Here is a 23933-nt window from a genome sequence, read left to right as displayed (position 1 = left end):
TCTCTCAGGTAGATGCTCTATCTCTGTGTCACACGGTTTTGTAGCCTTTATTTTTTAGTTTACTTCATTGTGAGCCTTCTCCACGCATCCCCGTGGTCTTCAATCTTGGTTTCCACACAAGTGTGAGATCCACTGACGGGAAGCCTCCTGGAAGCATGTCCCCTCCTCTGCTGTTGAACATTTAAGTTATCTCTATTTTAACCCAGACTCCTTCGGTTGCAAGTGACAGAAACCCAACTCAAACTAGATCTGAAAGAAGGACATCCTGGCTCCACTCTTCGGAAGGGCCAGGGTGGGGCACATTCAGTGGGACCAAAGTCAGGGAAGTCAGCCAATGTCACCAGTAAGCCGTTAGGCTGCTCTTTCATTGGGGCTGCCAGATTTAGCAAATAGATCCACAGGACACCCAGGGAAGTTTGTGTTTCAGGTAAAGAACAAATAACCATTTTATTTTTAAAAATGTTTTTAATTGCTAGTTGACTGTTAAAGATTTTTTTTTTTTAATATTTATTTGGCTGCATTGAGTCTTAGTTGTGACATGCAGAATCTAGTTCCTTGACCAGGAATCAAACCCAGGCTTCTTGCATTGGAGTGCAGAGTTGGGCCCCTGGACCACCAGGGAGGTCCCCGAGTGTCATTTTAGTAGCAGTATGTCCCAGGGAACATTTGGGATGGACTTAGACATTATTCTTGTTCACTTGAAATGCAGGTGGCTCAGTAGTAAAGAATCCACCTGCCAATGCAGGAGATGTGGGTGTGATCCTTGGGTCAGGAAGATCCCCTGGAGAAGGAAATGGGAATCCATTCCTCTATTCTTGTGGGAAATCCCATGGACAGAGGAGCCTGGCAGGCCACAGTCCATGTGGGTCGCAAAGAGTCAGACATGACTTAGCAACTAAACGCACATGCACACAGGAAATGCAGATTTCCCAGGGTGTCCTGTGTTTCATCTGGCGACTCTACTGTGCATGGTGGCCTCGTTCCTGCCTTGATACATGACCTTTCCTGTGAGGGATCGTGGCTGCCAACAGCTCACAGCATCTCAGTGACCTGGGATGCCCAGGGGAGAGAGAACCTAGGGCTCATGGCTCTGCCTGGGACACCCTAGGGAGGACTTTATTGGGTCCAGCAAGGGTCACTGTGGTGTCAGCACCAGGAGGTTCCTAGAGGGCCCACTCACGTCCCTCCGCCTCATCGGAGCACCCCGTAGATTCTTGGATATGAACAGTTGGGGTTTTCTCAATGTTTGTCAAGTGCTGTGCAATCGATGTAGCCTCAAGGCAAGGACTACATGCCCCTTTTTGGTAATTTCTGTGTGTGTGTGTGTGTGTGTATGTGTATGTGGCTGCACTGGTCTTTGTGGCAACGTGAGGGCTGTTCTTTAGTTGCAGCAAGCGAGGGCTACTCTCTAGCGGTGCTCGGGCTTCTCATTCCAGTGGCTTCTTTTGTCGCAGAGCACAGGCTGTAGAGCATGTGGGGTCAGTAGTTATGTCTCACAGACTTAGTTGCTTGGCAGCACGTGGGGTATTCCTGGATCAGGGATCGAACCTGTGTCCCCTGCTTGGGCAGGCAGATTCTTACCCCTGGTTGTGGTGGTGGTGGTTGTTTAGTTGCTAAGTCATGTTCAACTCTTTCGCAACCCCGTGAACTTTAGCCTGTGGGATTTCCCAAGCCAGAGTACTGGAGTGGGCTGCCATTTCCTTCTCTAGGGTATCTTCCTGACCCCCGGGATCAAACCTGTGTCTCTTGCATTCGTAGGCAGATTCTTGACTGCTGAGCCACTGAGGAAGCCCCCTTAACCACTGACCATCAAATCCTGTGCTCCCCTGTCTAATCAGACCCCTGCCCCAAAGCCCCTGCTCATGGGAATTCAGGTAGCACCCAGCTCTGGACTGATCCCTGGATGAGGTTGGGTGGTGGGGGGTGGGGGTGGGGGGGGCAGATGTCCATCCCTGGGGTGTTGTGATCAGCACGAGGATCTTTCCCAAAAGGAGAAACAACTGCACCCAGACCCACGTGGCCCTCCACTCGAGCTGAAAGCACGTTGGAGAGCTTCAGACTTTTCACCTGGTGCTCCCCAGGCCTTAGAAATCAGGGCCGCCTAGTGAACAGAAATAACCACTTTAGCAGTTGTTATTCTGTGTTCTGGAGAGGGAACATCCACCCAAAAGTTTTTCTAATCATCAAGCTATTTCAGAAGCAAGTCATCCCCCAAGAAACCCAAGCCGAGGGTTGTGTTTACAACCAGTTTTGCAGGCCATCCGCTCCGCCGCCCACCTGTGTTCGGGAGCAAAGTTAGAAGGTGAGGCGAGAGGGCGTGTCCACGGGTGTCCCCTCACTCCTGAAAATAAACCTGACCAGAGTGCTCTACTTGCCCCCCCACCCCCACAGCAAATGCTAAAATTACTCCTAGTGCCTCAAAAATTCCAGGGCCACCACAGCCTCCCCAGTCTTAGCCGTGGTTTGATTCCTTGCAAATATTATGACTTCATGGGCTGCCATGGAAGGTTTTCACAAAATCCTAAAAGGTGGAGTAGACACCAGAGACAGCAGAGGTGCAGTTGCCCAGCTCTTGAATTTTGTTTTTTATTATTAAAAGACACTTTTATTATTTTAAATTGAAGATAATCTCTGATATGTATGAGTTGTAACCACTCTTAGATAAGTGCTACAGAAAATATCCTGCATTAGAGCAGAGCTTATCAGTTCAGTTCAGTTCAGTCGCTCAGTCGTGTCCGACTCTTTGCAACTCCATGAATCGAAGCACGCCAGGCCTCCCTGTCCATCACCAAATCCCAGAATTTACCCAAACTCATGTCCATCGAGTCGGTGATGCCATCCAGCCATCTCATCCTCTGTCGTCCCCTTTTCCTCATGCCCCCAATCCCTCCCAGCATCAGAGTCTTTTCCAATGAGTCAACTCTTCACATGAGGTGGCCAAAGTACTGGAGTTTCAGTTTTAGCATCATTCCTTCCAAAGAAATCCCAGGGCTGATCTCCTTTAGGATGGACTGGTTGGATCTCCTTGCAGTCCAAGGGACTCTCAAGAGTCTTCTCCAACACCACAGTTCAAAAGCATCAATTTTTCCGCACTCAGCCTTCTTCACAGTCCAACTCTCACATCCGTACATAACCACAGGAAAAACCATAGCCTTGACTAGATGGACCTTTGTTGGCAAAGTAATGTCTCTGCTTTTGAATATGCTATCTAGGTTGGTCATAACTTTTCTTCCAAGGAGCAAGCGTCTTTTAATTTCATGGCTGCAGTCACCATCTGCGGTGATTTTAGAGCCCCCAAAAATAAAGTCTGACACTGTTTCCAGTGTTTCCACTGTTTCCCCCTCTATTTCCCATGAAGTGATGGGACCAGATGCCATGATCTTCGTTTTCTGAATGTTGAGCTTTAAGCCAACTTTTTCACTCTCCTCTTTCACTTTCATCAAGAGGCTTTTTAGTTCCTCTTCACTTTCTGCCATAAGGGTGGTGTCATCTGCATATCTGAGGTTATTGCTATTTCTCCCAGCAATCTTGATTCCAGCTTGTGAGCTTATGGTCTCTCTTTAACTTTCTTTACTATTTCTAAGCAGTTTTCGTTGTCCAAAGAGAACATTCATGAGTTCTTAATCAGTCATTTGCTGAGCACCTACTATGTGCAGCATTGTGCTACGTGAAGTGGACAAAAGTCAAGGAAGACCTGATCCTGGTTCCTATATGTGACAGTCAGGTTAGAGAGAGGAGACACATGCAATCGGCTTATAGATTCAGGCCAGCTCTTGAATCTGAGCTGCTGTCCAAGCTGGTTGAACTGAACAGATGAGCTATGAGTGGCTGCAGGTGCCATACGCTAGCACCCTCGGCGGGACGGTCCCTGGGCTGGACCTCAGGCAACCCCGGAGGCAGTTTGGGGCCCAGGGCCCACTGCAGCCTCCCCTCTGAGGGTCGTGTCTGCATGGTCTGCCCGTGTCACAGCCTCTGCCCTGGGATGGCCTGGTGACTCATAAATAGGCTCCATTTTTCCTAAAAAGGGAGTCTTGTAGCCTGTCTCTTCTCTCCTCCACAGTGTCTAGTCCTCCTTGCCCCCTCCCTCTCCAGAGGGAGAATCTACCCAGAATCTACCCCCAGAATCTACCCAGCAGCTCCCTGCAGGGATGCCCCTCTGCCTGCTTCACCTGCACTCCAGGCTGGGACCTGGGGCCTTGTTCACTGCCTGGGAGGCAGCTGAACACAGCCCAGCAGGCGTGGGCACCAGGCTTTGCAACATCCTCTTTCATCTGTTTCAGCATTTAGTTTTCAGTGTTGAGCCCTGGAGAGAGGAGGCCCGTGGCAGGCCCTGGCCTGAGGCCTGGGGTGCTGAGTGGGCTTAACACTATGGGGTTCACCTCCCTCTCCCTTTCTTCCCTCCCCCACCCCCCACCATGAGGAGGCCAGGCCCCCTCCCCCACCCCGGAGAGGTCCAGGGAGAGGAGGTGATACACGAAGGGTCTTCTGTTTGCCCACCTCTGCATCCTTCTCCACCCCCACCCTGGTCTGGGCCCCAGGAGGTTGCATGGACTGCATCTTATGCTCCCTAGGCCCCCCGGCTCCAGCTGGATCCATCAGTGGAACAGGAGCGACAGAGAAATTTATTACCCCAGCTGTGAAGGGTCCCCTGGGCTGGCCGTGTCCTTAAAGGAAGGTCACAGTGCTTGTGCAGCCAGACTCCCCGCGTGTCTCTCCCCCTTGAGGTTCTAGCGCTTGTTCCCTGGCACCAGCTCTTCAGGTCTAGGGGTGGAGTCAGCCCTCCACCCGGTCCGAAAGCAGTACTGCCCCCTCGTAGACCCAGGTGTCTGTAAAGAGCCCCCTTTGCAGCTCTCCTCAAATTAGTCTTAGTTTGTGTGAGCTTGGACTGGGCTGGTGCCTGGACTGATACACTTTCCCTGGAATTTTCTACCTGGAGCTGGTGGAAAAGAGTGTTTTTCCTGTGACTCAGAGCTGTTGGTGTGTTTGCCTGGGGAGCAGGCAGCCAGGCCTCCTGTCTCAGAGAAAGAAGCCACTTAAACAAGAGGCACGGAGTTCCAAGCATCCCCGTCACCCCCAGGCTTGCTCCACCCGTGTCTTCCCAGTGTTGTGAACCAATCCATCCCACCTCTTTTTCCAACTTAAGATAATATGGATTGGATTTTTGTCAGCCGCTGCATTGTATAGTGGACAGATTATTCTAACACTACACTGGAAGTCTGATGAGAGACATGATGGAGACCATGGCAGAGCCAGGAGGGCTTCTTGGAGGAGGAGGTGCCGAGTTGAATCCTGAGGGTTAGTACAAGTTCAGATGAAGCAACCTGAATTGGGTTCGGGGGGGCCACACAGAGTCCTGTGCTGTCGAGGGTGACAGTCCAAGTGACCACTGTGGGCAGCAGAGGCAACAGAGGCCAGACCTTTGGGCCTTGAAGGCCAGCCAAGAAATGTGGACATTACCCCAGGTCGATCTCAGCTTTTCAGATTTCTCGAAAACGTCACTACACAGAGTTGGGAGAACTTGAACCACAGGACAAACAGCACCACCTCCTAGGACAAAATCTGCGCTCCAGGAGTTGAAGGAAAATATTTTTATGCTAAAACAAATCTAGAGCAGAAAGTAAAATTCCATCCCTTCCCAATATAAAGCACGAGACTCCAAAGATATCTCATGGTGGTCAGGCTGATTTGGGGAGGAAATCTGGAGCATTATTTCCTGGAATAGTGGGGTCATCAAGGCAGCTTCTAACTGGAGAGGGGTCCAGCTGGGTCTGGCTGTGGTGTGAAGGCTCAGCGAGACCGGTATCACCCAGACCACCCGGCCCTGCGGTCATCCATCCATCATCCGTCATCCATCCATTTATCCCACACACAACTCATCACTGTGGTGAATGCTGGGGACCCAGATGTGAACAAGGCAGGCAGGGTCCCCTCTTCCACACCAGCATGTGATCTGTCCTGTGATGGGCCCTCCCCAGTGGGCTTCCCTGGTGGCTCAGTGGTAAAGAATCTACCTGCCAATGCAGGAGACATGGGTTCAATCCCTGGATTGGGAAGATCCCCTGGAGGAAGAAATTGCAACCCACTTCAGTATTCTTGCTTGGAGAATCCCACGGACAGAGGAGTCTAGCAGGATACAGCCTATGGGGTCACAGAGTCAAACATGACTGAGCGCGCACACACATAACCTCCTCACTAGCCCAGCAAGGATCAACTACTCATCTCCATGGCCTTGTAAACAGTTGGCGCCCTTTAAGTGCTTGTTGACTGAGTCAGTACTGCCTCAGGACGTTGCGTGAGGTTGTGTGGACCTGTGTTTTGGATCAGCAGAGAGGACTGGCTCCAAGAGGTCCCGGCTCCGACTCTGCCCACACAGCAGCTCCCCTCGGGAGATGCTCCTGCCAAGAGTGATTTCCTTCAGGGCCCGAGGCCTGTCCAAACAGCAAGGGTGTGCAACGTAGCCTGTGGTATGGTTTCCGCCCCTCAGTAGTATGCTGGGAGCAAGTAGGCAGATCCTACCGTCCTGGGCCTCTCCAGGGTCCCCTGGGAAGAGACAGCACGCTATGGGCTTAAGGGTTGGGTTCTGGAGTCAGAAACATCTGGGTTCAGATCCCAGCCCTGATGCTCAGGGGCAGAGTGACAGCCCAGTTTTACCACTGTGAACTTCTGTCTCTTCTGCTGACTGGGAGACTCAACCCAGCTTTCAGGTGAGGAGGCCCTGAACCTGGGTTTCATGTGGTTTCCTGGGCCCTTCAGGAGAGACCCATGGCCAGAGGCACGGGCTCCAGCGAGAGCAGGCAGTGTGTCCCCCATCACACCCATTCATCACACAGTAGGGGTCACTCGGGTGCTGGGGCCTTCGTCTTACACAAAGCGGGCTCTCAAGTGCTGACCTGGGGCGGGACCAGCAGGAGTTCACAAGAGGCGGCAGTTCTGGGGCTTTGGGGAACAGGCCAGGGGGCCAGGAAACACTCCACAAGTGGGGAGCCTCAAATTAGGTGTTGAGGAAACACTGCTGATGTCACACCCACCCACCATGTTTGCTGAGCACCTACTGTGTGCCAGGCACTGTGCGACGGGCTTCGGATGGGACGGAACCTTCCTCAGGGCTTCCCATCTGGTGGTGGAAGAGACGAGGCTCAGGCGATGGGAGAGCCTGGCCGGGTGCGGAGGTCAGGAAAGGCTGCTGTGGGTCTCGGCTCAGGCCCTCCCGTGTGCTGGCCTTGGTTTCATGGTCCACAAGCAGAGGGCACTGGAGCTGCCAGAACCCCAGAGGATGGTTCCTGTCGTGGTCCATGTGCAGGCTAGAAAAGAATTTCCAGACATGAGGCAGAATGAGAGGCGAACAGAGTTTATTAGAGTGGGAGACGCTGTTAGAACAGCAGGCCCGCTCAAGGGAGAGTCGAATCTTTTCACAGGCTAGTAGCCAAATTTTCAGAGCTTCAAGATAGAGAAATTCCTACTGGAATGGTGGCATTAAGTAATTGGTTAGGATGCTACAGGGTGGATATTTTACCTAATGTGGGATCAGGGAACTGGCTGGTTTAGATCTAGAGGCTCATGACAAGAGTTGCTATGGAGCTTGGTCAGTCCCAGAGATTTTTATCCTGTGACCTTGGTACAGGGCTTCACACCTGTGACCTTGGTATAGGGCACCACAGTTCTCTCTTGGGTCCTGGCAGCCCTGATGGGATGTGACTCCCAGGTCTCCCTCCCCAGGGGCCTACTGATGACCTGGAAGCCCCTTGGAAGTGCAGAATCTTCGAGAGTGTGGCTGGGGAGGCCGATTTACCAGCAAAGCTGTCAGTCCAGCAGTTAGTCCTTCCTCCTGCACTTGCCAACGTGCCCAGGCTTCAGCTCCACCTCCCGGGGATCACCCAGAACCTAGAGGCCCCTAAGGGGAGACGGATCTTCTCTCTTGGGTCTTAGCTGTCCTTCCCAGCTGCTCTGGGGGACAGAGGGGACCTCCACACATGCACAGGGCTTCCCAGATGGTTCAGCGGTAAAGAATCCACCTGCCAATGCAGGAAACACCAGTTCAATCCCTGGGTCGGAAAGATCCCCTGGAGAGAAAGTGAAAGTACCATAGCCTGCCAGGCTCCTCTGTGCGTGGAATTCTCCAGGCAAGAATATTGGAGTGGGTAACCATTCCCTTCTCCCCTGGAGTAGCAAATGCCAACCCACTCCAGTATTCTTGCCTGGAACATTCCACGGACAGAGGAGCCTGGCAAGTTACAGTCCATGGGGCTGAAAAGAGTCGGACATGATGGAGCACTCGCTCACTCCACACAGGCACAAGTTACAGAGTCATTGGGGAACATTCTTGCAACTGTCCCTGTCGGGCAGAGAGAAACCACCACAGGTTGACAATCCCACATGTGGCTTCAGGCATCCGCAGCAGAGTCTCTCAGATACGGCTTCCAGACAGAGCTCAGCCCGCTCTTGGTACACGCCAGCTGCCTGGGTGGTCTGGTATCAGAATGAAATCCAGAGGCCAGAAGGAGCCTGGGTTCAAGTTGCCACCAATTTCCGGCAAGTTCCTTGTGGAGCTTCAGGCAAACCTACTGGCTGAGTAGGAAAAAAACAGACCCTTCACTTGAAACCAGATGTTAGCATCTGTCCAGGAAGCCTGGAGTGCTGCAGTCCATGGGGTCGGACACGACTGAGCGACTGAACTGAACTGAACTGCACCAGCCCAGGAAGCAGGCTCCCCCCACTTTCCCCCCTTCCTCCCCCCTCCAATCCTAACTTGCAGGCTGGGTCAGTCACCTCCCCGCCACATGGCAGACGAAGACCCTGTTCAGAGGAAGCAGCTTCTTAGCGGGCACCTAAAAATATTGACTTGGGTTTTTTTCTTTAAATAGAAAGGAAATTCAGCTCACTCCACCCCAGTCCTCCTCCTCCTGGGTAGTGAGTGGGCACCCTGGAGACCTCACCCAGACTCAGCTTCCCCGACACTGAGCAGCTATGGCGGTCTGGGAGACGGAGCGAGGCCAGGGTGGAGGACAGGGAGGGACTCGCCCACTCCTGAGGGCAGATTCCTGGGGCAGGGTGGGAGGGCCTGACATTTTAAAAAAACATTTATTTGCCTGCACCAAGTCTTAGTTTCTTTCGGCATGCAGTGTTTTTCGTTGCAGCATTCGAACCCTGAGTTGCGTCATGTGGGATCTAGTTTCCTGACCAAGGATGGAACCCACACCGCCTGAAATGGGAGCGTGGGGTCTTAGCCACTGGACCATCAGGAAAGTCACAGATCCAATGTCCAAAGCACCATAAGTCCAGAGGCTCTGGGCATCTCTGTGACCTAGAAATCACAGGATGAAGTCATAAACGACCCCTGATGCCCCGGGACACCTGGCTTACTGACCTGGTCTCCTTTAGATCCTCCAGGCACCTGGCGGCCGGGCAGGAGCTCTCCCTCTGGCTCAGACCCCGGGGCTCTATGCTCTGCCTGGGCCTGACAGCCCCGCTCCCATGTCTCGGTGGCTGGCTCAGGTGGGTCCTCAGCACATGGGGAAGAGCTGTCCCAGGGCCCCCTCCAGACAGGATACCTGTCTGGATTCTGAGCCACCATGGAACACTCGAGAGAGATGCTTGTGCTCAGACTGGACCGTCTCCAAGAGAGGAGTGAAGGGAGAACCATGTGTGGAGGAGTATGGCCCCCAGGTCAGAGCATAGATAGGTCTGGGTGAACACAGGAAGCTGGCCAGCGGGATGCCTTGGGGAGAGGGGACGGGGGATCCCTTCGTACCATTTGAAGCTCCTTTTTTGGACTCGATTTGTGTTTTAATCAAAATAGCGCACGCAAGTAGTTTTTAACATTTCAGAGTAAAGTAAAACAAGTAAAGCAAAATTCCCCAGCAATTTCCTGTCCCACCCCTCCCTACGCCCAGTTGCTATACCCAAGAGGTGGCTACTTACAATTCTTTTTTAGCTATTTCTTCTGATATTCATAGCTGTATTTCTCAACAGCTTGTTTATTTTTTCACTATGACATCATCCAAATGTAAGAAACCATATCGAATAATGGCTAAGATGCTGACTTTTGAGCCAGATTACTTGGGTTCAAATCTAGACTCTGCCACTTACTAGTAGCACAAGAATGAATAAGTTATTTATCTCATCATGCCTCAGATTTCTTATTATAATGTGGGATAGTAATACCTGTCCCATGGGGCTCATGTAAGGAGTAGATAATTTACACATGTACTTTGGGCCTGGCATGAAATAATCTCTCAATAAGTGTTGGCCGTCAACATCATTTATTATTAACATCCTTTCATGAGAGATAAAAATCCACACTCCTTCCAACTTCATAAGATAGTTACATCACTATGTTTTTATTTTTTTTAATTTTTGGCTGTGCTGGGTCTTCACGGCAGCACTCAGGCTTTATTTGCGGCACTTGGGAGCTTCTCTCTAGTTGTGGCATTTGGGCTTCTCTACTTGCAGCACGAGCACACAGGCTTGGGAGTTGTGGTGCACAGGCTTTGTTGTCCTGCGTCATGTGGGATTTTAGTTCCCTGATCAGAGATCCAAGCCAAGTCCTCTGCATTGCTAGTAGATTCTTAACCATTGGATCACCAGGGGAGTCCCCACCATTTTGATTAAATAAACATTTATTGTGTTTATTGTAAGGACTTATCTGGTGGCTCCAATGGTAAAGAATCTGCCTGCAATGCAGGAGACCAGAGTTCGACCCCTGGATTGGGAAGATCCCCTGGAGAAGGAAGTGGCAACCCACTGCAGTGTTCTTGCCTGGAGAATTCCATGAACAGCCTGGTGGGCTACAGTCTGTGGAGTCACAAAGAATCTGACATGACTGAGTGACTAAACACACATACATACACATACATCTAAATATCATTTATAGCCGAGCCACATAGTATACTATGATTAAATTTCTTTTCTGGTGTGTGTTTTGCTCTGTTTTTCCTGTGGTTAATTATTGCCTTGTCTTTTAATTTTCTATCACTAATTCTTCCCTCAAATCCCCGAGAAAACTGTGACTCCCCTCAACACAGGCATCCACCAGTCCCGCTTCTGGAGCCTTGTGGCCTCAGCTCCAACCCTGCCTGGTTACTCCCCGAACAAGAGTCCACCACGGGCAAGGGCCGTGAGAAGGAACACCCAGGTCCTGACTTCTAAATCTTCCTCTCCAGCAAGAGGAATCAGGGCTCCTTGGGAACATGGCTGTAGCAGGGCAAGTATAAAATGAGCCCGGAACAGCTCGCCGTGTAGGAAAGGACAGGCACCAACGGTGGCACGCAATTGTGGAATGGGTCTTTCTGCTCTGAAGGCCTTTATTGGGACAACTGGCAGAACTCGTAGGGTCTGAGGATTAGATATGTTCACATCCCAAAGTGAGGCTCCTGATTTGAAGGGATGTATTGTGCTTAGGTACGGGAGTAGCCTTGTTTTGGGGGATGTTGAGGGATCCTGTCAGAACTCTCAAGTCATTCAAGAATTTTAAATTATTATTTATTTTATTATTTTTGTTTGGCTGGGTCTTCATTGCTGCTTTCTCTTTGAGGGCTTTCTCTAGTTGCAGCAAGTGGAGGCTACTCTCCAGTTGAGGTGCATGGGCTTCTCACTGCAGTGGCTTCTCTTGCTGGGGCACAGGCTTCAGCGGTCGCAGCACATGGGTTCAATTGTGGTGCATGGGATTACAGCGCATGCTGCTGTTGCCCTGAAACATGTGGAATCTTCCTGGACCAGGGATTAAACCCGTGTCCCCTTCCTTGGCAGGCAGATTCTTATCCACTGTACCACCAGGGAAGTCCAAGGAAAAAAATTCTTTACATTGTTCTTGCAACTTTCCTGTGAGTTTCAGGTCACTGAAAAACAACAGCAAAATTATTAGTAAAAGTAGAGAGTTGTTAGGGAAGGTCGTACCTTCTCTTTGCTATAGCAGCTCACAGATGATGCAGATGCTGCTAGTCTGGGTCCCTGAGTGAAGAGGAGGCAGGGCTTCCCTATATGTGAGATGAATTTGGAGTGTGGATGATAAGTCAAAACTCTGAGCTCTGGGGAACTGGTACCATCATAATCTCACCTATCTTGACCAGCTTGGAGGCTCTGCTCAAATATCTGCCATCCTTGGCTCCCCTTCACCTTTGAAAGAGAGGCTTAGAAAGTGGATGGAGAGACTTAACCTGACAGTCCAGAGGTTGGGAATCTGCCTCCCCATACAGGGGGCATGGGTTCGACCCCAGTCCAGGGAGACTCCACATGCCTTGGGCAACTAAGCCCTTTCTCCACAACTACTGGGCCCGTGCTCTAGAGCCCAAATGCCACAATGCAGCAAGAGAAGCCACCACTGCGATGAGAAGCCTGAGTAGGGGCATGGGAGGGTGGGAGTGGTGCTTATCCACGGGTGGAGTGCACTTGTTTGTTGAGGGCCCTCAACTGTGAGAATCTATAGGTCTTTGCTCTTGGACGGTTTAGTTTTTCCCAGAAAGATCCCTCTAGTTTTTCGTCTTTGGAGGAAAAGCTTGGTCGCCAGTGCCCTGGGAGCTGGTGAAAGAAGCAGTGTTTCCACTGTTACCAAACCAAGCTTGAGTTCACGCACCCACTCACAGTAAAGCCAGTCTACTGCTCCTGGGTTGTGGTGAAGGACAGTTCAGTGTTTATTGCAGGCACCAAGCAAGGAGTCTAGGCAGCTGGTGCATAAAAGGCCTGAATTCCCCAAAAGCTTTCAGGGAAAGGTTTTTTTAAGAAGACAGGACAGAGGAGCCTGGTGGGCTATAGTCCATGGGGTCACAAAGAGTTGGAGTGAGACTTCCTTGGTGGCACAGTGGATGAGAATCTGCCTGCCAATGAAGGGGTCACGAGTTTGGTCCCTGGTCCGGAAAGATTACACATGCCTTGGAGCAACTAAGCTGCCCACCCTAGAGCCTGTGCTCCACCACGAGAGAAGCCATGACAATGAGAAGCCCGTGCACTGTGGTGGAGAGTAGCTCCCACTTGCCACAACTAGAGAAAGCTAGGGCAAAGCAATGAAGACCCAGAAAAAGATAGGGGAGGGGAGAGGGGTTGTGATCAGTTTGTGGACATTCTTCTGATTGGTTGTGATTGGTGAGTGGTGAGGTAAGTGGGAGTCAGCATCATTAACCTTCTGGTTCCAACCAGCCTGGGGTCTGCATGCTTATGGGCAGTATATAGTTATCTTCCACCTGCTGTGGGTTTTGTGTGTGCTTAGTTACTCAGTCCTGCCCAACTCTTTGCCACCCTTAGGACTGTAGCCCGCCAGGCTCCTCTGTCCATGGGATTTTTCAGGCAAGAATACAGGAATGGGTTGCCATTTTCTCCACCAGGGGATCTTCCTAGCCCAGGGACTGAAGCCGAGTCTTCTGGGTCTCCTGCATTGCAGGTGGATTCTTAACCTGCTGAGCCGTCGAGGAGGGCTTCCCTGGTGTCTCAGATGGTAAAGAATTTGCCTGCAGTGCAGGAGCCTGGGTTTGATCCCTGTGTTAGGAAGATCCCCTGGAGAAGGGAATGGCTTCCCACTCCAGTATTCTTGCCTGGAGAATTCCATGGACAGAGGAGCCTGGTGGGCTATAGTCCATGGGGGTCACAAAGAGTTGGACATGACTGAGTGACTTTTACTTTCACTTTCCATCAGGGAAGGTCATGGTGGGGGTTTTAGTATCTGCAAAATAGCTCAAAGGTTCAGCTCAGTTCAGTTTAGCCGCTCAGTCACGTCTGACTTTTTGCGACCCCATGGACTGCAGCACACCAGGCCTCCCTGTCCATCACCAACTCCTGGAGTTTACTCAAACTCATGTCCATTGAGTTGGTGATGCCATCCAACTATCTCATCCTCTGTCGTCCCCTTCTCTTCCTGCCTTCAATCTTTCCCAACATCAGGGTCTTTTCAAATGAGTCAGTTCTTTGCATCAGGTGGCCAAAGTATTGGAGTTTCAGTTTTAGCATCAGTCCTTCCAATGAATATCCAGGACTGATTTCCTTTAAGTTGGACTGGTTGGATCTCCTTGCTGTCCAAGGGACTCTCAAGAGTCTTCTCCAACACCACAGTTCAAAAGCATCAATTCTTCTGTGCTCAGCTTTCTTTATAGTCCAACTCTCACATCCATACATGACTACTGGAAAAACCATAGCTTCGACTAGATGGACCTTTGTTGGCAAAGTAATGTCTCTGCTTTTTAATATGCTGTCTAGGTTGGTCATAACTTTTCTTCCAAGGAGCAAGCGTCTTTTAATTTCATGGCTGCAGTCACCATCTGCAGTGATTTTGGAGCCCCCCAAAATAAAGTCTGTCACTGTTTCCACTGTTTCCCCATCTATTTGCCATGAAGTGATGGGACCAGATGCCATGATCTTAGTTTTCTGAATGTTGAGTTTTAAGCCAACTTTTTCACTCCTATTTCACTTTCATCAAGAGGCTCTTCAGTTCTTTTTCCGCTTTCTGCCTTAAGGGTGGTGTCATCTGCGGTTACTGGTATTTCTCTCGGCAGTCTTGATTCCAGCTTGTGCTTCGTCTAGCCCAGCGTTTCTCATGATGTACTGTGCATATGTTAAGTAAGCAGGGTGACAGTATACAGCCTTGACGTGCTTCTTTCCCGATTTAGAACCGGTCTGTTGTTTTACGTCCACTTCTAAGGCTTGCTTCTTGGCCTCCATACAGTTTCTCAGGAGGCAGGTCAGGGGGTCTGGCATTCCCATCTCCTTAAGAATTTGCCACAGTTTGTTGTGATCCACAGTCAAAGGCTTTGGCATAGTCAATAAAGCAGACTTTTTTTGGAACTCTTTTGCTTTTTCGATGTCAAAGGACATGGCTAAGCATATTATCTGTAGTCCTTGAGGAGCAACTAAAGGTCCCTGGCTTTGTTTAATGGCTCAACTATGATTATTTTACCTTGCTTGATTGTTTTCCTCCAATCTGATTCCCACTCAGCAGTGGAAGTGATATATGCAAAATGTGTATCGGAATAATTAACGTGCTCACAAGGCTCTAGGCAGTATGCCTTCTGCGTGTCCCTTCAGCCCACATGAATGCCCCCTCCCCCATCTCTCCTGGCTCCTCCAACTCCCTGCTGCAGCTCCTCCAAGTGTCAAGCTCCCACCTGCGTGAAGCATCGTCCCAGGGCCTCTCTGCCTGGATTTTCCTTCCTTGCCTGCTAGTCATCCTCTGCCTCTTCTCCAGCTCCCAGCTCTCATCCTATCCGACCCGATTCTGTCTTCCCATTGCACGCTCTCCTATGTACCCCTTCCTCTGTAGACCTGTCACAGGAGTTATTTTCACTCTAAGTTTACTTTGAGCTCCGCACACTGTAGGCTCTTGCATCAGTCGGCTGTTGCTGCATAACAAACCACCCTAAAACACAGTAGCTTCCAGCCACAAATCATTTGTTCTCACTCACATTTCTGCAGGATGGCTGGGGGCCAGTTGCTCCCACCAGGCTTGACTGGGTGACTTTGCTTTGGAATCTAGGGCTCCCTGATGTGGCTCAGAGCTCTGTTCTATGCGTTCATCCCAAGGAAGAAGGGGTAGTAGAGACTCTTGAGAAGCTCTTCTGATGATCACAGAGGTGCCAAGAAGTAGAGCCCAGCGGTGCAGGCTCATTTCAGTCTGGTTGCACCACACACTGCTTACATCCCATTGGCCTAAACAAGTCTGAGTTCCAGGTCACGGGGTGGGGAAGGACCATCTCCAGTGGCTGGGGTAGAGGACAATAAATATTTCTCTCCAGCAGTTTTCAGTCAGCATTTGCTTGAGCAAGATCAAGCATATGGGCATAAACAGATGCAGAATTCCAGGAGGGTCCTGCATGCTTTGCAAGTTTGACAGGCCCAGTGCTGTGGCCTTCAGGAAAGTGTCTGGGAGATTTAATGCAAAGGTCAACATTAAGATCCCATGGAAGAGCATAGAGATGCCCATCCAATTTCATCATGGCCGCAGAGGGAAATCCTGGGGTGGACTCTCTCCTCACTTCCCTAACCGCTCTAGTGATTTCTCCTTTCATTACACCGACCCTGTAGATGCCCCACAGCCCACAGCCAGCCAGCGGTCAGCCCTGAGTGCCCTGCCCGAGAGAGCGTGCTGCCCTGCTGGCCACACCCAGCAGTGCCCTGCTTTCCCCCTTCTGCTCTCAATGACAGACGGCATGTTCCCATGTCTGGAAGTTACCTCTCAGAACCTGTTCCCAGGGTCAGGCAGGAGGCTGACCGAAGCTTCCCTGCTCAGCCTGGAACTTCAGCTGGGCAGCCTTCTCTACTCACAGAATCCTCCTCCACGATCATACTATAGGTTTGGATACCTTAATTCTTTCTCTCTTTTAAAGTTTATTTGTTTACTTGTGGTTGTGCTGGGTCTCGGTTGCTGCCCAGGCTTTTTCTCCAGTTGCGGCGATTGGGGTCTACTCTCTCATGGAGCATGGGCTCTTGGGCATGCAGGCTTCAGTAGTTTCAGTTCGTGGGCTCTGGAGCACAGGTTCAATGGTTGTGGTGCATGTGGTGCCTAGTTTCAGGCGCTCCATGGCACATGGGCATCCTCCCAGACCAGGGATTGAACCTGTGCCTCCTGCACTGTGAGAGAGATTCTTCACCACTGAGCCACCAAGGAAGCCCCTGGATACCTTAATTCTTTCTTCTTCCAACCTGTTCTCTCCTGAAGAGACATATTCAGGACATTGCCAATGAGCATACAGAACCAGCATCACCAATTCCCAGCCAGAAAGTGCCAGGCTTTGTGCAGAAAAGTGAAAGGACTGATGCTGTAAGGTCTTGGAGGCATTTTGCCAGCAGTGAGGCAGAATGGGAGCTGATTCATCTCTTTCTCCAAACTGGTCTCTTGTGGAATCAATGCTAAACCTTAAAAGCTCGCAGCACAGAATGGGAGCTCACTCCCACTAAAATGCTTGCTTAATGAGTGTGGTAGTAGAGCCTCTAGCTGGAAGAATGGGTATCCAGAGATGAGCATGGAATACAGAGGTCAAAGCTGAGTCCGGACTCATTTTCAAGGGGTCGACCAAACATGGCAAACTGCTGTGGGGGAACAGGAAGGAAATATGAGTCCCTGACTATCAGGGGTCTCTGCTCTGCCATTTGGGACGACGGGTGACCTTTCTAGAACCTTTTCATAGAGATTTAAAAATGTATATATTTGTTTGGTTGGTTGTACCAAATCTTAATCGGAGCACGTGAGCTCTTAACTGTGGCATGCGAACTCTTAGTTGCATCATCTGGGATCTAGCTCCCTGACCAGGGATCAAACCTGGGCCCCCTGAACTGCGAGCATGGAGTCTTCGCCACAGGACCACCAGGGAAGTCCCATATGTAGAGTCTTAACGGTCGAACTGAGTCCACTTGAATACACGTTTGTTCCTAAAGAAAAACAGTCCACAGAGCAAATTTATATAAAACGACTCTTTCTTATCAGTTAGTCTCTGAAATGATCTCATTTACTGTTTATTTTCTGTCTCTCCCCCTCCCATGGAAATTCTCTGAGGTAAGGAGCCTGGTCCATTTTGTTCACTGCTCTCTCTCCAGCCTGCAGAATAGTGCTGTTCAATACTTATTCATTTGGTTCTTCAATATTTAGTAAAAGAATAAATACTTGGAGAGGTGCTTCACTTGTACTGGCATTTGACTATAATAGTGAAGATGTTCCCATGGGGGAAAAATACACCGAAAGACTATTGAAAATGTCCACGGGAGAGTCAAGATAGGCATCAAGGTCTCAGCCAGCTCACTGCCTGGCACTAAAAGTGTTTTTGAAGAACTTTTCAATAATTATTGTGACAAATCCAAGGTCATCTATTCATTTCTTCTCAAGGTCATAGGAACTCTCCTCAAGCCTGGTTGCTACCCAATATCTCATTTAAAGTAGCTGAGGACTTCCCTGGTGGTCCAGTGGTTAAGACTCCATGCTTCCAATGCAGAGGTCACAGGTTCGATTTCTGGTCAGAGAACTAATATCCCACATGCCACATGATGCAGCTAAAAAAATTAAAAAAAAAAATTAACCTGCGGAAACTTTGCTCAACATCACCCCTTTGTTCTGATGACCAGCAGTGTCTGATAGAGCTACACTGCAATATCACACTCTGCCAGCAGGTGTCACTGTCTGCTAATTATGTGATCCGGAGTGAACCCCAGAAGAGTTAAAGAAGAGACTGTCTACCAAGTCCCAGGTGGCACAGTGGTAAAGAATCCACTTGCCAGTGCAGGAGACATGGGAGACTTGGGTTCGATTTCTGATCAGGAAGATCCCCTAGAGTAGGAAATGGCAACCCACTCCTGTATTCTTACCCAGGAAATCCTATGAGCAGAGCAGGGCAGGCTACATTTCATGGGGTCACAGAGAGCTGGACACAACTGACTGAGCAGGCACGCACTAACTCATGAATGCTCTAAGATCAAAGTTCTGAAAGGTAAGGTCTACTCTACTTCAGTTTTACTTCATGACATCTCGTATTAAGGATGCAGAATGGGTCTAAATTCGAAAAATATGTTTCAGTTCTTTTTGTTCTGGTGGATCTTGTCACACTTTTGTGTTATGGATCCCATGATTTTCTAGAAAACTTATTTTTTTTTTATTGTCAATAATAGTATCTCTGACTCACTTTGTTGTACAGCATCAGGTAACACAACACTGAAAAACAATCATACTCCAATAATAAAGTAATAGTATCTAAAATGTGTCTATTATCTTGACATTCCTCAAAACTTTCTGCATTTCATTTTAACACAATACCTTGCACATGTTGTGCTCAATTAATATTTGTGGCATGACTGCTACCCTTCCCCCACCACCAAATTCTGGGAAACATGTAGAGCGATTCAACAGAGGAGGAAACTGGGTCCTAGAAAGATTAGGTAACTCGCCCAAGGTTACACAGCTGGTGAATGACAGTGCCTGCTGGAAGATTCTTGAGACTACAAGGAGATCAAACCAGTCAATCCTAAAGGAAATCCACCCTGAGTATTCATTGGAAGGACTGATGCTGAAGTTGAAGCTCCAATACTTTGGTCACCTGATGGGAAGAGTCGACTCACTGGAAAAGACCCTGATGCTGGGAAAGATTGCGAGCAGGAGGAGAGGGTATCAGAGGATGAGATGGTAGATAGCATCACCAACTCAATGGACATGAGTTTGAGCAAGTTCTGGGAGATAGTGAAAGACAGAGAAGCCTGGTGAGTTGCAGTCCATGGGATTGCAAAGAGTCGGACGTGACTTAGCTACTGAACAACAACAATCAAGACTACACAGTTGGTGAATGGCAGCTGGGGTCTGCATTACTTGTCTAACACCAACTCTCTCGTCCATTCCCTTCAAACACCAAAAGGGACTCAGAGACAATGGGAGCCCCGAGGAGGCGGGAGCTTGTGAAGGCAGCAGAAGTCTGCTCTAAAGGCTTGCAGTGTGTCTGAGATAGCTCTGGACAGACCTTTTATCATCACAGACAGCAGCTGAGAGACTTCTTTGGTAGTCCAGTGGTTAAGACTCCAAGCTTCCACTGCAAGGGGCATGGGTTCGATCCCTGGTCAGGGAACTAAGATCTGGCATGCTGTGTGGTGTGGCCACAAGAGAAAAAAAAAAAGAAAAAGTAGCCGACAGCTAATTTGTTATCTAACAATTTCTCCCCATAATTTTCCCAAAACAGAGAAGGGAACAAACTGTGTTTATGCAAGTGATGAAATGTAAGTGGAGGTGGAGGTGCAGTTGAGGGGGGAGATGACACCACCAGAAGCCCATCATGCCCCCTCCCTACTCACCCCCATGGAATGACAGATAAGTGGTTTAAGACTTGAGTCAGTCTTCTAATTCCTGGATGGTTATCTGCTGATGTCACAATATGTAACAACCCTGATACTGGGAAAGACTGAAGGCCAAGACAGACGGGGGCGGGAGAAGATGAGATGGTTTAGATGGCATCACCGACTCAATGGACATGAATTTGAGCAGGTTCTGGGAGATAGTGGAGGACAGGAAAGCCTGGCATGGTGCAGTCCAGGGGGCTCACAAAGAGTTGGACACGACTTAGGGACTGAACAATAACATGTATCTTTTTAACAAAACAATACTGCTCGTGCTGATAGGACGAGTATACACCCCTTTCATACAATCTGGACTCCACTATTGCTCAACACTGTTCCCAGTCACTGCGGGATGACCAGCTTCCCAGCATCGGTCGGCCTACCTGCCCACGTCCTGGAGGAGAGGAAGGCTCACTCCCCAGAGATTCCTCTGGGAAATTTAGGTCAGTGCGATCTCATTACCCACTGGATCAGAGCTGATATGTGGGAGTGCTGAGGCTGTCTTACCTGGAACAGTGTGTTTCAGGGTCCTCGTATCAAAGGTGGGGTCTCAGGTCCCAGATGGATGGACTGCCACTCGAATTATACCTTGGTCTGCCTCAGTCTAAATTTCCTAAAGGAAATCAACCCTGGATATTCACTGGAAGGGCTGATGCTGAAGCTGAAGCTCTAATACTTTGCCCACCTGATGCGAAGAACCCGTTCATTGGAAAAGACTCTGATGCTGGGAAAGATTGAAGGCAGAAGGAGAGGGGGGCAACAGAGGATGAGATGGTTGGATGGCACTGACTCAATGGACATGAGTTTGAGCAAACTCCGGGAGATGGGGAAGGACAGGGAAGCCTGGTGTGCTGCAGTCCATGGGGTCGCAGAGTCGGACATGACTTAATGATTGAAGAACAACAACAAAGTTGAACTCCAAGCTCTGCTACGACGAGGCTTTTCACCAGTTACTCCTGCTGATGCCGGAATCTTGGCCTCTGGGCAGTGGTGCCGAACTGAACCTCTGAAACAGAGTTTTGGGTGACATAGAAAAGAATACTTTTATTGCTTTGCCAGGCAAAGGAGGCCTCTGTGGGCTCCTGTCTTTGAAAACTGTGTGTCTCAACACTGGAGGATTTGATGAGGAGCTTTATAACAATAGTACAAGGGTGGGGTTGCTGGTAAGACTAGGCTGTGTGCAGGGCCTGCAGTCCTTTGATCTGCTCTCAGGTGATCTTTATTTTTAAAATTTTGGCCACACAGTCAGGCACGTGGGATCTTAGTTTCCCGACCAAGGATTGAACCCAAGTCCCCTACGGTGAAACAGAGGAGTCTTAACCACTGGACTGCCAGGGAAGTCCACCAGGTAATCTTTTTGATGAACTTTGGTTTCTTCAGTCTGGCCTCAGGTGGTCCTCCCAAGGCATGGAGAATGCTGACATCTTCCATTTGTTGGGTTTCAATTCTATGTACTCAGTGTACTCGGTCGTGTCCGCCTCTGTGCGACCCCATGGACTGCAGTCCACCAGGCTCCTCTGTCCATGGAAGTTTCAAGGCAAAATACTGGAGTGAGTTGCCAGTTCCTACTCCAGAGGATCTTCCCCAGCCAGGGATGGAACCTGAGTCTGTTGTGTCTCCTGCGTTGGCAGGCAGATTCTTTACCACTCGTGCCCCATCAAGAGTTTAAGACACAGTTAAGTGTGTCCCTTGAGGCAGAATGAGGACCCTACCCCAAGGCTGTTTCTTGGTTGTTCCTCCCTTGACTCTGCATCACCCCTCTTCCTGGATATGCAACTGCTTGAAACAGCCCTTTAGAACTCCCGGGAGGTGCTGGAGCCTGAACGGAAAGGCTCCCTGTGCCCAGGAACCCCTACAGGGTTCACTGCCTGATCTCTACAAGTCAGTGTAACAGTTCTGCCCTTATAGTTATGGTAAAGATGAAATTACTACGGAACCACATTCTTCTTAACAGCTTCTCCAATGTGAATCTTCCATGCCCTTCAGTGAACACTACACACTACTGGGGGTGGAGGAATGTAAAGAGATTTGATCTTTCAAAAGTTCTTTCTTTAAAATCTTCCCAGTTCTAGAGGGCAAGTGACTGCTCTGTTGAGGGGAGTGGAGGAAAACTCCTTTGGTGGCTTGGAGCCAGCTGACACTTTTATACCGACAAGTCTTGGTGGGGTGGGGGTGGTGGGTACCCGCCTGGCACTCTTTCATTCATTCAACAAACATTCATGGGGAACCACCAGCTGTATGCTCAAGGCCATCAAGAAGCTGGTGATGCCCTGGTACTGGCCCCTCAGGGTCTAGGAATCCCAAGACACCCTCCCTGGGTCCACCTAGATGGAAGTGCCTCAGTCGGCGGGGGGGCTGGGGGGGGCGGGGCTCCAGCAGGACTGGCAGTCCTTGGATTATCTGCTGGCCAATGAACTGCTCTCCTGTGCCCTAGAAGTACAGAACTTTTAGTTTCTGATAATTTGAGATGAGGGTTTCCTAGGTGGCTCAGCAGAAAAGAATCCACATGCAATGCAACAGAAGTGGGTTCGATCCCTGGGTGGGAAGATCTCCAGGAGAAGGAAATGACGACCCATTCCAGTATTCTTGCCTGGAAAATCCCATGGACACAGGAGCCTGGTGGGCTATAGCCCAGGGGGTTACAAAGAGCCGGACAGGACTGAGCGACTAAACAAGCAAAGCCTTGCTGCCAGGGTTATTGAAATAACCCTGACCCTCCCAAGAGGCCAAAAATATTATTATTAGTAAGCCCCCCCCCCCAACCCCGCCCCTACGCTGACCCAGCACCGCTGCAGCCCTCCGGGTGTTGCAACCAAGGCCTCTTACCCAGCGGAGGCTGCCCAGCGTTTCCCAAAGACGCCTCCGGAGGGACCACAGCCTCGGCGCCGCCCGGAGCGCCCCGATGGCCTCCGGGTGGGGCGATGGCGCAGGCAGAGGAGGGGGGCGGCGGCAGAGGCGGTGGAATGACCGCCGGGCACGTGACATACCACCGGCCCCCCCCGCCCCAGCCGTGCACGCCGCCCCCCGCGCGGCCGCCTGAGCCCCAGCCGGGGGAGGGGCGAGGCAACAAGAAGAGGGGCGGGGCGGGGCGGGGGCGGGCTGGTCCCGCCCCTAGCGCGTTCCTTTTTCACTTTAAAGCCTTTGGTTGCATTTTCTTCTGTGCACAGAAGTAGCGCGCTCGCGGCAGGCACCAGGCTCCAGCGCTGGCGCCGGGGCCGCGGGGAGGAGGCGACTTCGCTCCCTGCGGCGAGAAGCCTCCTCGGCCCCGGAGAGCGGGCGGCGGCGGCAGCCTCCCCGGAGCGGTAGGCAGGGCCGGGCGCGGGGACTGGGTGGGTGGGGGTCCCGTCCAGGCGCGTGCTGGAATCGCAGCACCTGGGGATCGAGTGGGCACCCGGGCGCGGGGCTGGGGTGGCGTCCCGCCTGGAGACCCGGTACGGGTGCGTGGGGAACCCTTCTCTCGGCACGGGTCCCAGGAGAGGGGCCCGGGGCGCCGCCCAGCGCTGCTGCGGCTGCTGCCCGTGCAGGCGCGGGCAGGTCGCACGGCCCCGGGCCCCACCTGCGGGGACGAGACGGGGCGGGAGTCCAGGCGGCCCGGAGACCGTCGGACCCGGGATTGAGCCTTGGCGGCTGCAGACCTAGGAAGAAGCCCGGGACGCACGGCGGCCCCCGGCGACTTCTAGTTGTCCAGACGCCTGGGGGAGGCCTCGGGACCGTCCCTACGGCGGAGGCGGGGGCGCCGACCTGCCCCTTCCGCTCAGGGGCAGCGCGACCCCACTCCACGGAGTTACTGTCGCTTTTCCCGCCGGTGGGGGCCGGGATCCGCATCACGGCCCAACTAAGCACCATCGGGGGTCCCCAGCTCCGCCGGCGGCGCCTCCCCCAGGGAGCCCGCCGGGCGACACCCCGGGCGGCGCCGCCCTCCCCGCCGCCCCGGAGCCGCCGCGGCTGCTCGGGCAACCAGGGGAGAGCCGAGAGTTCTGTCGGGAAATCGATTAAAACAGAAAATCCAGAGCAGCCCGGGTCAGTCGGTGGTAGCTGTCCTGTTCAAGTTCAAGGCAGAAGCTCCCGGCAATGCTAACGGCCCCGCGGGGCGATGGCTTGGTATGCCGGGGAGGGACGGCGAATTGTGTGTGTGAGTATGGTGTGTGCTGAGT

The 23933-nt window shown here is 51.2% G+C and overlaps 1 protein-coding gene and 1 long non-coding RNA gene across 4 annotated transcripts in view; one reads left to right on the top strand and one right to left on the bottom strand.

Moving 5' to 3' along the window:
• The window catches only part of LOC133227823 (SPRY domain-containing SOCS box protein 1), a 134493-nt gene that overhangs the window by 40639 nt on the left and 69921 nt on the right, over positions 1 to 23933 (top strand). The window contains exon 1 of one of the 2 annotated variants that reach the window (XM_061382828.1): positions 22937 to 23081. The exons of the other annotated variant lie outside the window; for it this stretch is intronic. The gene's annotated coding sequence lies outside the window, so the exon portion shown is untranslated. Of the gene's footprint in view, positions 1 to 22936; positions 23082 to 23933 lie in introns of those variants that run through there. 2 annotated transcript variants of the gene reach the window in all.
• LOC133227824 (uncharacterized) lies at positions 11461 to 22825 on the bottom strand. 2 transcript variants are annotated; one of them, XR_009729963.1, is made up of 4 exons: positions 22606 to 22825; positions 20287 to 20785; positions 17234 to 17958; positions 11461 to 11834 (listed from the first exon to the last, which is right to left on the bottom strand). It is a non-coding gene; the product is annotated as an uncharacterized LOC133227824 (long non-coding RNA). The 2 variants fall into 2 exon arrangements; XR_009729962.1 differs by lacking the exon at positions 17234 to 17958 and having other exon boundaries at positions 22606 to 22800.

The sequence above is a fragment of the Bos javanicus genome, chromosome 16 (genome assembly GCF_032452875.1).
Source record: "Bos javanicus breed banteng chromosome 16, ARS-OSU_banteng_1.0, whole genome shotgun sequence".
NCBI classification, from domain to species: Eukaryota; Metazoa; Chordata; class Mammalia; order Artiodactyla; family Bovidae; genus Bos; species Bos javanicus.
Note: the sequence above shows the minus strand (reverse complement) of the source record. Positions and strands in the feature narration are given on the sequence as shown.